The 12,998-nt window shown below is 41.5% G+C and overlaps 1 long non-coding RNA gene across 4 annotated transcripts; it reads right to left on the reverse strand.

The window, feature by feature from the left end:
* Positions 1-304: 304 nt before the first annotated feature.
* LOC121142660 lies at positions 305-6,193 on the reverse strand. Of its 4 annotated transcripts, none has more exons than XR_005879682.1 (3): positions 6,135-6,193; positions 773-911; positions 305-608 (listed from the first exon to the last, which is right to left on the reverse strand). It is a non-coding gene; the product is annotated as an uncharacterized LOC121142660 (long non-coding RNA). The 4 variants fall into 4 exon arrangements; XR_005879681.1 differs by having other exon boundaries at positions 773-1,041; positions 6,135-6,182; XR_005879684.1 differs by lacking the exon at positions 6,135-6,193 and adding an exon at positions 5,846-5,860.
* Between the last annotated feature and the right edge of the window lie 6,805 nt (positions 6,194-12,998).

The raw sequence follows: 12,998 nt of genomic DNA on the forward strand, positions 1-12,998 counted from the left end.
GCCTTGTGAAATTTCCCACATCCATGTTGGTGTTGTTAAAATGTTTAGGTTTATCCAGTAACGAGACACAAACCATGACTCAACGATCCCACGTGGAATTTATTGGTAGACAGGGAGGGAAAGGGGGGTGAGAGGTAGCCAACCTGTACAGACCTGAGAGAGAGAGAGAGAGAGAGAGAGAGAGAGAGAGAGAGAGAGAGAGAGAGAGAGAGAGAGAGAGAGAGAATATGAGATGGAGAGGAAGAGAGTAAAAGAGAGCGTAAGCAAGCAGGGTTCAGTCCTTTAAAGGGGTCCTTTGCACCTGAGTGGTTCTCACAGAACTCTGGGCTGGCCAGAGTGCTGCCTGAGTGCATCTTGCCAGGTAACAGAGCAGGCTAGCGTGATGCCTGAACCTTTCAGTTGGTACGTTAGCTGGAATGGTCATTATGAAGGTCTTGTTTAGGGCAACTGTGTTGGTGGTGTTTTGTATGTGTAGCTTCCATGTTGTGTCTAGAAACACTCTCACAGCCAGCATCCTGATCCTCTGATCCTTCTGGAATGTTCCCCGGGCCTTAAGTGAGGGCGGGCATTGGTGCTGTAGATGACTTAACTGGAGGTAGGCAAGTTTTCTGAAAAAAAAAAATGGGATCACATAGAAAACTTTTATGACCTGATACATTCAGAAGTTAATTTTTTCCTTGGTTTTCTTCTACCTTTATTTTTCAAAGAAAAATATTCGTTTTCCCCACTGAATGGCTGCTACGTTAGTATATTTTTATTCATGAAAACATACCTGAGAATGTACGGGCAGGGCAGGTTTGGGGTTCAGTCCATGGTCAGCTGATTCCATCTGCTTTAGACTCTGGTGAGGCAGAGCAGCATGCTGAGAGCATGTGGTGGTATAAAGATGCCCATCCCACGATGCTCAGGAACTAGGGATAATCAGAGCACCAGGTGAGGAAGCACACACCCTTCAGGAGCATCCTCAGGAAGCCAGGCCTCCGTAGCTCAGATCCCAACTCCATAGCTGCAGTCCTTCCAAAGCTCTGCTGAGTTATGACCCTATCAGTAGACTTTGATTAGATCAAAGCCATCACAATCCAGTCACTCTATAACAGCCCGCTGCTGAGTATTGCATTGGGGACCATGTCTTTAACACGTGAGTTCTTCTGGGGCTATTTTATTTCTAAACCGTGAAGAGCTTTGATACAATGGCGAACAAAACTGGATCCTAGCCCTAGCTACATGGAGCACTGAGATGCTTAGAGATGGCGATAAGAAGGGTGCATGACTATCAGTGTGATATTATTTTTAGATTCTGACTTGTGAACCAATCAAGAATTACTTGAGTAATACAAGCTTTATCTAAATATAAGGATAAAAGTTAATTCTAATTCAGCTACTCTGGAGTCAGACAATGGTGTTCAGATACATAGCTAGCTAAAGCACCAACACACTTATACTTAGTGGGTATCACTTATGAGAATGCTAGCCTATTGTCATTGATCTAAAAGCTATTAACTCTATTAGCCCTACACTAATTCCTACCACCACACAGACATCCGATGAGGAAATATGAATAATTAGCATGGATTTTTGTGTGTTTGACCTATAAGACGTGGCCTGGGATTCTAAGCTGGCCTTTCATCCATTTAAATTTAATTTTGTTTTTTAATGGCAGTGGTGTCTGTTACCTGTGCCTGGAATACTTGGTGATGGGTAGAAAGGTAAATCAGAATGAAAAGGTACCAGGAGCAGAGATGAGCATTCTTAAAAATGGAAACACTGGCTCTACAAGGCACTGGACATCACCCATCAGCTAAAGACAATGAAGTCAAACCATCATTTATTTGGTACCCATTCTGCTCACTATATTCCAAATGTCAAGGATTCAATCTTGTACATGGTTACTATTTTACATCCTGAAACTACCCAAAGCATTGATGACCATGTGATTATAAATTTCCTGAAACATCATGAAGCCCTTACAAATTATTCATTTGTTATATAGGCTATTATGGCTTTTTATAAATTCTCTTATTGATTATTTGTACTAATGATTTATATATTTCACTATATTTTAGCTTGCAGTTTATATTAAATCTTAAAAATGAGGTTAAAAACCTGCTTGAGATAATATATTTTGCATGAATCTAGTGGTTCAAGAACCACTGCAAAAGATGCAAATCCAATTGAATCCACCTAGAATTTCCAATGAGTTACATTGACATGGTTCAAAATTGCCCTCTGTTATTACTTCACAACTTAAAAACAAAATTTATTTACTTATTTATTTAGGTGGGGGCCATACCAGAACCAGAGTGTGGGATTCTGCAGAAAACTTTTGGGAGTAAGTTTTCTCTACCCACCATTAGAGTCCTAGGGATTGAATTCAGATTGTCAGGCTAATCCCTTTACCAGTGAGCCAACTCAGCCCCATTTCACAACTTCTGTCCATACTTAAGAACCATGTTTTCCTTAGTCACTCAAGTAATGGAGTGAGAATAACAATGAAAAAGCATACCCCAAACACATGCAGAATTTCACAGCGAATTTTGCAAAAGATGCCAAGCATGCCCCTAAGACATTTTTAAAGCTGGCATCTCTCCTTCCTTTCCCCTACCCTCCTTCTCCGTTCCTTGCTTATCATGCTCCAACTTTTTCCTCTTCCTCTTTTCTTCCTCCTCTTTCTCCCTCCTCCTCTTTTCCTTTCAGTCTCTTCCCCATCCTCCCCACAGTGCTCTGTTCTCTTGCTCTTATTCTCCCCAGAGCACAGCTATGGACTAATCAACAGGTTGTCTACTTTTGAGGGCCACAGCCCTGGTTTAACACTTTAACCAGGAACAGATAATTCTTTTCTTTGTGCTTACAGAATACACGTGCACTAATTTTTAAAGTTTCATTTTAACGCCGTGATTCACCACGTGATAGTAATGATAATGTTGGGGATGAATGGTATCCTGTGTCTGTTAAAGTACTTGACTGTGTTTTCATATCATATCTTTATAGAACATGAATATCATTACTTATATTAGACTCATTGCAAAGGAAATGGGTAAGAACATTCCAGAAACAGCTGGTCTTCCAGTGCCTACCATGTAGCAAATTGTCAGGTCCAATTTAAGAGATAAAGAGGGTAGGCTGGATATGGGGGCAGCACTTGGGAGGCAGAGTCAGGAAGATCTCTGTGAGTTCAAGGTTAGCCTGGTCTATATGGTGAATTCCAGGTCAGCCAGGTCTACATCGTGATGCTCTATCTCAGAGAGAGGCAGTGGGGGTGAAGGTGAGGGGAATCAAATTTGCCAAGTTGATATGGCAAACAGGGACATGATCAGAACTCAAGCATCTAGCTCCAGAGCCAGCTGTGTACCACTAAACAAGGCCCAGGAGCAATTGTAAATAATAATAATAATAATAATAATAATAACAATAACAACAACAACCCAAAGGTAATTTATTCTTGTTCTCTTTAAGAACCACTAGACAGGCCAGGCGTTGGTGGCGCATGCCTTTAATCCCAGCACTCGGGAGGCAGAGGCCTGCACGGTCTACAGAGCGAGTTCCAGGACAGCTTCCAAAACAATACAAAGAAACCCTGTCTCAAAAAAAAGAACCACTAGACAGTTCCTAGGCATACTGAAAAAATTAATGTTGCAAGATAGTATTTACCACAGCAGAGGGGGCTTTAGATACCTTAGATACCAGTCTTCAAATGTTTGCTCTTATCAATCAGACAGGGCCTGTGGGATGCTATTAAAGAGTCATCATCTGGCGTCCTTCTGATTGGTTTTCATTTCTGTCTGCTCAAATGCTTTGAGTGTTCTGATCTTGGAGACAGCAACATCTTCTAATAAATTAGCAGACTGGAATTTATCTTCATCTGTCTTGGCCCAGTAGTCAGCCTCACCTGACACACCCCTAACCCACCCCAGTTGATGTAAAGAGAAAATCAGAGCACTAACCTCCCTCTCTGTGCTTGGAGGAAGCCACTGTACCTTGGAATGGAGAGTCTGCAAGACTCCAAGTCGTTCAAAAACAAAGTCTTAAAAACTATTATAATTTAAAAAAAAAAAACCTGACATGGTTACGATGAGCAAAGCAAGCCTAGGGAGTTCAAATGCCCCAGGAGACTCAGGAAGCTGGACGAACGCTAACCTTTTGATTCCTGGCTCTGTGCTGCCCCCTGGTGGTAGACCATCAACAGCTCTGGTTCCAAACTGACCCCCATGACAGTGTCCTCCCTTCCTTTCACTTGTACCCAAGAGGGAATAAAATGATAAACTGATTTAATGATAAACTGATTTACAAAACAAACTAGCAGTTAGGTGTCGATCATGTTTAGTCTGCTTCCCATCCTAGTTCTTCTAAATATTGTGTATATGTCTAGCTTTATAAACATTCTAAAGAAAACGCTGGTGACATTACACATATTTATTTGGTATCTATAAGATGAAGAAAGTACACATTCCTTTATGTATGGTAACACATTATTTGTAGGGGTACCATAGAATCTTAGGATGCTGCCTTTGTAGATTATCTTGCTTATACCTTTTATTAACCCTCATCCTCGTGAGAAAGTACAAATACTGACAATAAAACTCTGCCATGTGAAACTGTTTTTCTTTATCAGTGGTTCTCAACTTTCCTAATGCTGTGACCCTTTAATACAGTCCCTTATGTTGTGGTGACCCACAACCATAAAGTTATCCCATTGCTAATTCGTAACTGTAATTTTGCTACTGTTATGAATCGTAATGTAAATATATGATAAACAGATAGTCAGGCAACCCCTGTGAAAGGGTCATTCAACCCCCAAAGGGCTCATAAAAGAGGATTTGAGATCCCCAGATTGAGAATCACAGCTTTAGAGCATTTCAAAGACATGCACTATACTTGGATACAGTCTCCTCACCCCCTACATGCTCCTCATCACAATGCATGGCTCACGTGATGCTGAGTGTGTTGGCTACTTTTCATCTGAAGTCTCAGAGGTAACTGTTCAAAGTTTCATAAGCATAGACACATACATGCACCTATCCATACACATGCACAGAAAATTGTCCCTTAATTACTGTGTTCTACTAACTTTTATAGATATGTAAAGGGGGTAAAAGGCATTTGACTAAAACAGCTTCCTCATGATAGCCACCTTCATCTGCATGAGATTACTTATAAAACCTATAGTTGTTGCCTGAAGTGGTGATTACCAAACCCATGTGTACCATACGTGCTCTACATAAAGCATGTGTACCTCTGATAAGGCTTAATTTGCAAATTAAGCAAGTAACCAACAACAACAGCTAATAACAAAACAGTCCAATATAAAAATACAAGGCCACAGTGGTTATGTAGACAATGCAGTGTCTTTCTGTAAGTATCTTCCAAGTTAAACCCATCCTACCTGTGATCCAGGAACAATTGAAACTACAGAAGGCCCACCCACAGATAAGGTGGACTACATCACAATTTAGGCTAAAGGTAAAAGTAACCTTAGACGCCATCTTTCTAAATTCATAACAAAGAATTCAAGGTCAGCAATCTATTTCTTACGTTTTCCATTGGAGGTGGAAGGTTCTGGTCCCTCATGACTTTGTGAACCCCGAGCTTGAGTTCATTTTCATGGGACATTTGCTACCTCAGTGAATTGCAAGAGGAAACAGCAGTTCTTGAAAGGCCAACACCTGACTGCAGTCTACAGTCCCTGGATCAACTGTTCCCACAACAGGTGGGGCAGATGGTGACATTTTTCTGAATTCACCCCCAGGCTGAGCTTTGCCCCCCTCTTCTTTGTCAAGAGACAAAAAGCAAGTGCTTTGGAGAACGTGTGTCTCTTCCCGGAGGCCAGAGTGCTTTAGTTTGTGCTTACTTTCCAATGGTGTAGTGGAGAGGCTGGCAGAGTTGTAGATATTTGGCTGTGTTTCAGGTCGGAGATGAAAGAATGGAGCCTCTGTGTAATGCGATGTTTTACTCTGACATTTTGGCCTTTTTGAGGGGACCACCACCCACCCAGCTCCAAAATAACTCATGGAGGCTTATTTTAGTTATGAATGTCCGGTCTTAGCTTGGCTTATTTCTTACCAGCTTTCCTTATCTTAAGTTAATCCAATTGCCTTTCCTCTCTGGGCTTTTATCTTTCTTACCTCTGTATATCTTACCTTCTGTCTTACTCTGTGGCAGGCTGGGTGGCTGGGTGGCTGGGTGGCTGGGTGGCTGGCCCCTGAAGTCCTCCTCTCCTTGTTCTCTTGCTGCTCCTCCTCTTCCTCCTTTCTCCTTCTATTTATCCTCGCTGTCTACCAGCCCCACCTGCCCTTGATCCTGCCTCCATATTGGCCATTCAGCTCTTTATTAGGACCATCAGGTGTTTTAGACAGGTGAAGAATCACAGCTTCTTATAGTTAAATACATTCAGCATAAACAAAAGTCACACACCTTAAAATAATACGCTATCACACCTCTGTGGGGCTGATCTGGGATCCACTGAGATATGTGCAGGATTCTGTGACTTCCCTTCCTTCCTTCCTTCCTTCCTTCCTTCCTTCCTTCCTTCCTTCCTTCCTTCCTTCTCCCACTGAAACATGATCCCTTTACTATATCTATGAAATGGGAGGTGGAACTCTATTCACCAAATCTACAGAATGTGCTGACTGATATTGAAGATATATAATGAGAGGACTCCAATTTCGCATGGTAGGGAAATATAGTTACTTCCTTTCATATTGTCAAAACCATGAAGGAAGTGTGATTGGAAGTTTATTGAAAGGATAGATGGAATGTGGGCAGTTAGGGCCCTGTTTGTGAGTCTAAACAGTGACTTGAGTTACTTCAAATACCTGAATGGTTTTGATGATGCCAATGAAGGCCATCATCTGGTTCCACTTTGTTTGCTTGTAAAGAAGAGCTGGGGTGCTCTGAGCATGTCTTCTCATAGGCAGAATCATACTTAGTAGCACTCATGAAATTTTAGGATAGTTAAAACTCCTTCCCCGAAGGTCAAAGAGGTTTTTCAAAGTGCTTTGTAAGAAAGTCACCACCTCAAATCATTCTGTTTTTATATAGCGTGTCCTTTCTCATCTGAAGGGAACTCAGGCTGTGAGCACTACCCCTTCTACATGAGTCATCCTTCATTTATATTAGACCCCACTAGGTATGCACAGTTCACGTTTGTATCCTGGCCCTCTCTGCCCTTTCCCGGATTTCCTCACTCATAGCATAATCTCCCACTTCTCATCCATCCTCTGCATTGCACGCATCTGTCCTTGGCCATTTCTAACAGTTTATCTGACCCTAAGACACTTGTTCTCTGTGCCAACCCAAAAGCTAACATCAAACTAAATGGAGAGAAACTCAATGCAATTCCTTTTAAATCAGGAATCAGACAAGGCTGTCAACTCTCTCTGCATCTACTCAATATTGCACTTGAAGTTCTAGCTAGAGCAATAAGACAACAAAAGGAGATCAAGGGGATCCAAATTGGAAAAGGAATAAGTCAAACTTTCATTATTTGCAGATTATATGATAGTTTATATAAGTGACCCAAAAAATTCTACCGGGAAACTCAAACAGCTGATAAACACCTTCAGCAAAGAGGCAGGATAAAAGATTAACTAAAAAAAATTAGTAGCCCTACTGATGATAAATTGGCTGGGAAAGAAATCAGAGAAAGATAACCCTTTACAATAGCCACAAACAACATAAAATATATTGGGGTAATGCTAACCAAACAAGTGAAAGACCTGTATAGCAAGAACTTTAAGCCTTGAAAGAAAAAAGTTAAAGAAGATATCAGAAAATGGAAAGATCTTCCATGCTCTTGGAAGGTAGGATCAACATAGTAAAAATGGCAATCTTGCCAAAAGTAATCTACAGATTCAATTCAATCCCCATCAAAATTCCAGTTATTTACAGACCTTGAAAGAACAATACTCAACTTTATATGGAAAACAAAAGACACAGGACAGCCAAAACAATCCTGTACAATAAAGGAATTTCCAGAGGCATTACTATCCCTGACTTCAAGCTCTATTATAGAGTATAGTAATGGAAACAGCTTGGTATTGGTACAAAGATAGACAGGTAGAATTGAATTGAATAAAAGACCCTGATATAAACCCACACACCTATGAACACCCAATTTTTGACAAAGAAGCTAAAATTATACAATGGAAAAAAGAAAACATCTTCAACAAATGGTGCTGGAATAACTGGATGCTGACAAGTAGAAGATTTCAGATAGATCCGTATTTATCACCATGCACAAAACTTAAGTACAAATGGATCAAAGACCTCAACATAAATCCAGCTACACTGAACCTCTTAGAAGAGAAAGTGGGAAGTTCCCTTGAACACATTGGCACAGGAGACTGCTTCCTGAATATAACACCAGTAGCACAGATACTGAGTTCAACAATTAATAAATGGGACCTCTTGAAATGGAGAAGCTTCTGTAAGGCAAAGGACACAGTCAACGAGACAAAAAGGCAGCCTACAAAATGGGAAATGATCTTCACTAACCCCACATCTGACAGAGGGCTGATCTCCAAAATATACAAGGAACTCAAGATGCTAGTCACCAAAACACCAAATAATCCAGTTTAAAAATGGGGTACAGATGTAAATAGGGAATTCTCAACAGAGGACTCTCAAATGGCTAAAAGGCACTCAAGGAATTGCTCAACATCCTTAGCCATCAGGGAACTGCAACTCAAAACAACTCTGAGATACCATCTTACACACTGGCCAGAATGGCTAAAATCAAAAACATCAATGACAGCTTATGCTGGAGAGGACGTGGAGAAAGGGGAGCACTCCTCCATTGCTGGTGGGAGTGCAAACTTGTACAGTCACTCTGGGAACCAGTATGGTGGTTTCTCAGGAAAATGGGAATCAGTCCACCTCAAGATCTAGCAATTCCCCTCTTAGTCATATGCCCAAAGGATATACATTCATACCACAAGGACATTTGTTCAAATATGTTCATAGTAGCATTATTTGTAATAGCCAGAACCTGGAAGCAACCTAGATGTCCCTCAAGAAAACGTGGCACATTTACACCATGGAGTACAACTCAGCTGGGCGGGGGTGGGCACGGGATGGGACACAATGAAATCTTGAAATTTGCAGGCAAATTGATGGAACTAAAAGAAACCATCCTGAGTGAGGAAACCCAGACACAGAAAGAAAAACATAGTATATACCCATTCATAAGTATATATTAGACATAGAGCAAAGGATAACCAGCCTACAATCCACATCACCAGAGAAGCTAGGAATCAAGGAGGACCCTAAGAGAGACATTCATTGACCCCTGAGAAGGGGAAAGGGACAGGATCTCCTGAGCAAATTCGGAGCATGTGGGTAGGGGGAAGGGAGATAGGAGAGAAAGGAGGGGAGAAGGGAAGGGAGGAGGAGAATGTGAGGGATCAGGAAGGTCGAGTTGGGGGAAGGACAGAGAATGAGAGCGAGGAAAGAGATACCTTGATAGAGGGAGTCATTATGGGCTTAACGAGAAACCTGGCACTAGGGAAATTTCTAGGGATCTGCAAGGATGACCCCAACTAAGAATCTAAGCAAGTGGAAAGGCTATCTTAAATGCCCTTCCACTATAATTAGATTGATGACTACCTTAGATGACATCATAGAGCTTTCATCCAATAGCTGATGGAAGCAGAAACAGAGATTCACAGCTAAACACTGAGCTGAACTCCTGGAATCCAGTTGTAGAGAGGGAGGAGTGATGAGCAAAGGGGTCAAGACCATGCTGAGGAAACCCACAGTAACAGCTGACCTGAGCAAGTGGGAACTCACAGACTCCAGACTGACAGCTACGGGAACCTACATAAGATCAAACTAGGCCCTCTGAACATGGGTGTCAGTTGGAGAGCTTGGGCAGTCTACGGGACTGCTGGCAGTGGGACCAGAATCTATCCCCAGTACCCATTCCCTATGGAGGGATACTTTCTAGGTCTAGATGCAAGGGGGAAGACCTCAGTGCTGCTCCGAAGGATGTGACAGACTTTGAGGGATGCCTCACCCTCTCTGAGGAGTGAATGGGCAGTGGTATGGGGAGATGGTAGGGGCAGTGGGAGGATGGGAGGGAGAGAGAACTGGGATTGGTGTGAAAAATAAGATGGTTTTTAATTTAAATTAAAAAAGGTGAGGATGCTGCTGTGGAAGCCAGTCAAGCCACAGGTTTCCGTGCTATGCCATAACTACCCAGATATTATCCACTGTGGTGGTTTGAAAGAAAATGCCCTCCAAAGGAACTGGCACTATTAGGAGGTGTGACCTTGTTGGAGGAAGTATCTCACGGTGGGGGTGGGCTTTGAGGTCTCCTGTGCTCAAGCTATTCCCAGTGAGACAGATCACTTCCTGTTGCCTGGGAGTCAAGATGTAAGAACTCTCAGCTCCTTCTCTAGTGCCTGCCTGCTGCCTTGCTTCCTGCAACTGTAAGCCACCCTAATTAACTGTTTTCCTCTAAGCATTTCTGTGGTCAATGGTATCTCTTCACAGCAACAGAAACCCTAACTAAGACATCTACTTTACTACTTATAGAGTTTACTCAGTTATCTCCAAAAATGTATATTAGCTTTCTAGGGATGCCATAAGCTGGATGGCTTAAAACAAGATATTCATTTTCTCACATTTTGGTATGGTATATGTTACATACTGTATATATGCTCACATGTATATGCATACATATGTGTGCATGTTACATATGCAAATGTGTTATTCCTTCAAAGGTTTGTATATGGCATTCTCCACAGAATAGTCAGGTAGATAGAATACATATGAATTTGAACTGGGTTCCTTAGGACTGCAATAAAAATTTCAGTGTAGATTTGGGGGCTGTGGTGTAGCTCATGTCTTCAGTTCAGAACTGTGTTCTGTTGTGTGTCTTCTCATGTTCTGTCTGATGTCTTCTGTGTCTCAGACACCATGCCCATACTTACTGGATTTTTTCAGAACACTTTTACAATCATATAATTCATATTTTTAAAAAGAAGAACATAAATTGATAAAGTATCAGTGAATGCTTACACATTTGTAATAATTTGATGTAAAAATCCACTAATTGGAGTAACCTTTTTGAGACTGTAAGTTCTCATTGGGCGGGGCTCTGAAATATAATCAGCAGACTCAGTGATGGTTTCTGGTTCTCCTCACTTCCTGAACTATATTAGGCACTGGGGCCTGTCTGCAAGAGGTACCACCTAGAACCATGCTTGGCTCCAGGGTACATGGAATATGGACTTGATGGCACTAGGGCGGTCCCTTTCTCTGGACGATGCTGCCATCCTCTCGCCACACAGCTTTCACTACACAGTGAACTTAGATGCCAGCAGCATTTCTTCTTACTCCTCCTGATGCACCTAATACTTTCGCTAGCCTCAGGTTAACAAGAAAACAAAAAAGTATTGCCAAAGAATGTATTTGCATTACCTCAACAGAAGTCATCACATGAGAAATCGAGTTCAATTTGAACAATACTTTTGGGAATCTAATTTTCCCCGGATGAGCATCCCTGAGCTGACTGGTGGTAATAATTAGCTGGTTTTTTTTTTCATTTTTTTCTTGCATGTATGCATGTGCACCATCTGTGTGCAGTGCCCTAGGAGGCCAGAAGAGGGCACTACATCCACTCAGACTAGAGTTACAGACTGTTGTGAGCACTACGTCAGTGCTGGAAATTGAACCATAGTACTCTGAAGGAGCAGTCAGTGGTCTTAGCCACTGGACCATTTCTCCAACTCCTTTCAAGTATTTTAATCAAATGACAATTTATTTTTTAATTATTTTATTTTTTAAAAGCTATATATACTTAAATCACCATTTATTTTATAAGCCTGTGGCTGAGTGGAGGGAGGCACATTTCAGGAACAGGTGACACATTGGGACCATTCTCATTTGCTACAAGAACATAGTATCAAGTACTTACACATTTCTTAAGAGAATCTAGTCACTGTATGCAATGAACACTTTAGACTCAGCCTGGTTTGCCATTCATTGTTCGGGTCCATCCATATGGGTCATCCACGAAAGGAAACGTGAGTGCTTCTGAGTCTCCCAGCCTGGTTGCTACTGATGGAAGAGTTCTCAGATATTGTCAAATGCACCGTTTGAAAACTGCAAGGCCCCCACCCTCTGCTGCTTCTCACAGCTGTTCTGAAGGGTCCAGAGGCAGTTGCTTACACAGCTGTGGTAGCAGAGGGTGACCTCTGCACAGCTCCATCCTTCATGCTGCTTGTTAATCCTTAGCAGATGCCTTAGAATCCCGAAGAGATGTGTCTGCTTTATAGTGTAAAGCCTCAGTTCTGATTGCTCTCACTCACTGGGGCTGCTGACTCCAACTTGCCTTCCTGAATCACGGATCTTTTCATGTGTGAGACAGAAAGTCAATTTCATGTTTAGATTTTAGCTGGGACCCCCTGTTTCTTCTCTAACTCTGAATTCTGCTAATGTTTTCTCATCACCCTTCTCTTAGCAATATTTCAATTTCAGAATCCCCTCAATGTGAAAAAAAATAAATTCTGGCTTGCCATAATGTCTTTTAATAGCTTTATTTACATTGGGGACACAATTTCAATTTGTCAAATGCTATTGTCAGAGACATAATAGGAAAAAGATGGATTCGCTGGCTGTCATTTCAGAGGAGTGGCACATCTAGCCGTATCACAATGACAAGAATATGAGAAGTGGACTGGGTTTTAGAAAGACAAGAAAACTGTCCACAAAACAAACACCAATGCAGGGCTCTTAAATGTAATGGCTTTATTGACATTATTTGATATAAGGTAAAGAATGTGTAAACACTATTTTATTCTGCCACAACCAACAAAATGCGAATGATTCAAGCTGTTTGTTTCAGTATCTATCATGTCAGGCATGTGCCAGTCACGATAGTGTAGAAGTCAATGAGACTGACATTGTCCCTGATATGATGGCACTCACTTCTTAGTACAAGAGACATTCAATAAATATTTCACCAAGTCAACAAATTGCAATTCTCAAGAATGCTATGA

Source organism: Mesocricetus auratus, unplaced genomic scaffold (genome assembly GCF_017639785.1).
Source record: "Mesocricetus auratus isolate SY011 unplaced genomic scaffold, BCM_Maur_2.0 Super-Scaffold_100010, whole genome shotgun sequence".
Taxonomy (NCBI): domain Eukaryota; kingdom Metazoa; phylum Chordata; class Mammalia; order Rodentia; family Cricetidae; genus Mesocricetus; species Mesocricetus auratus.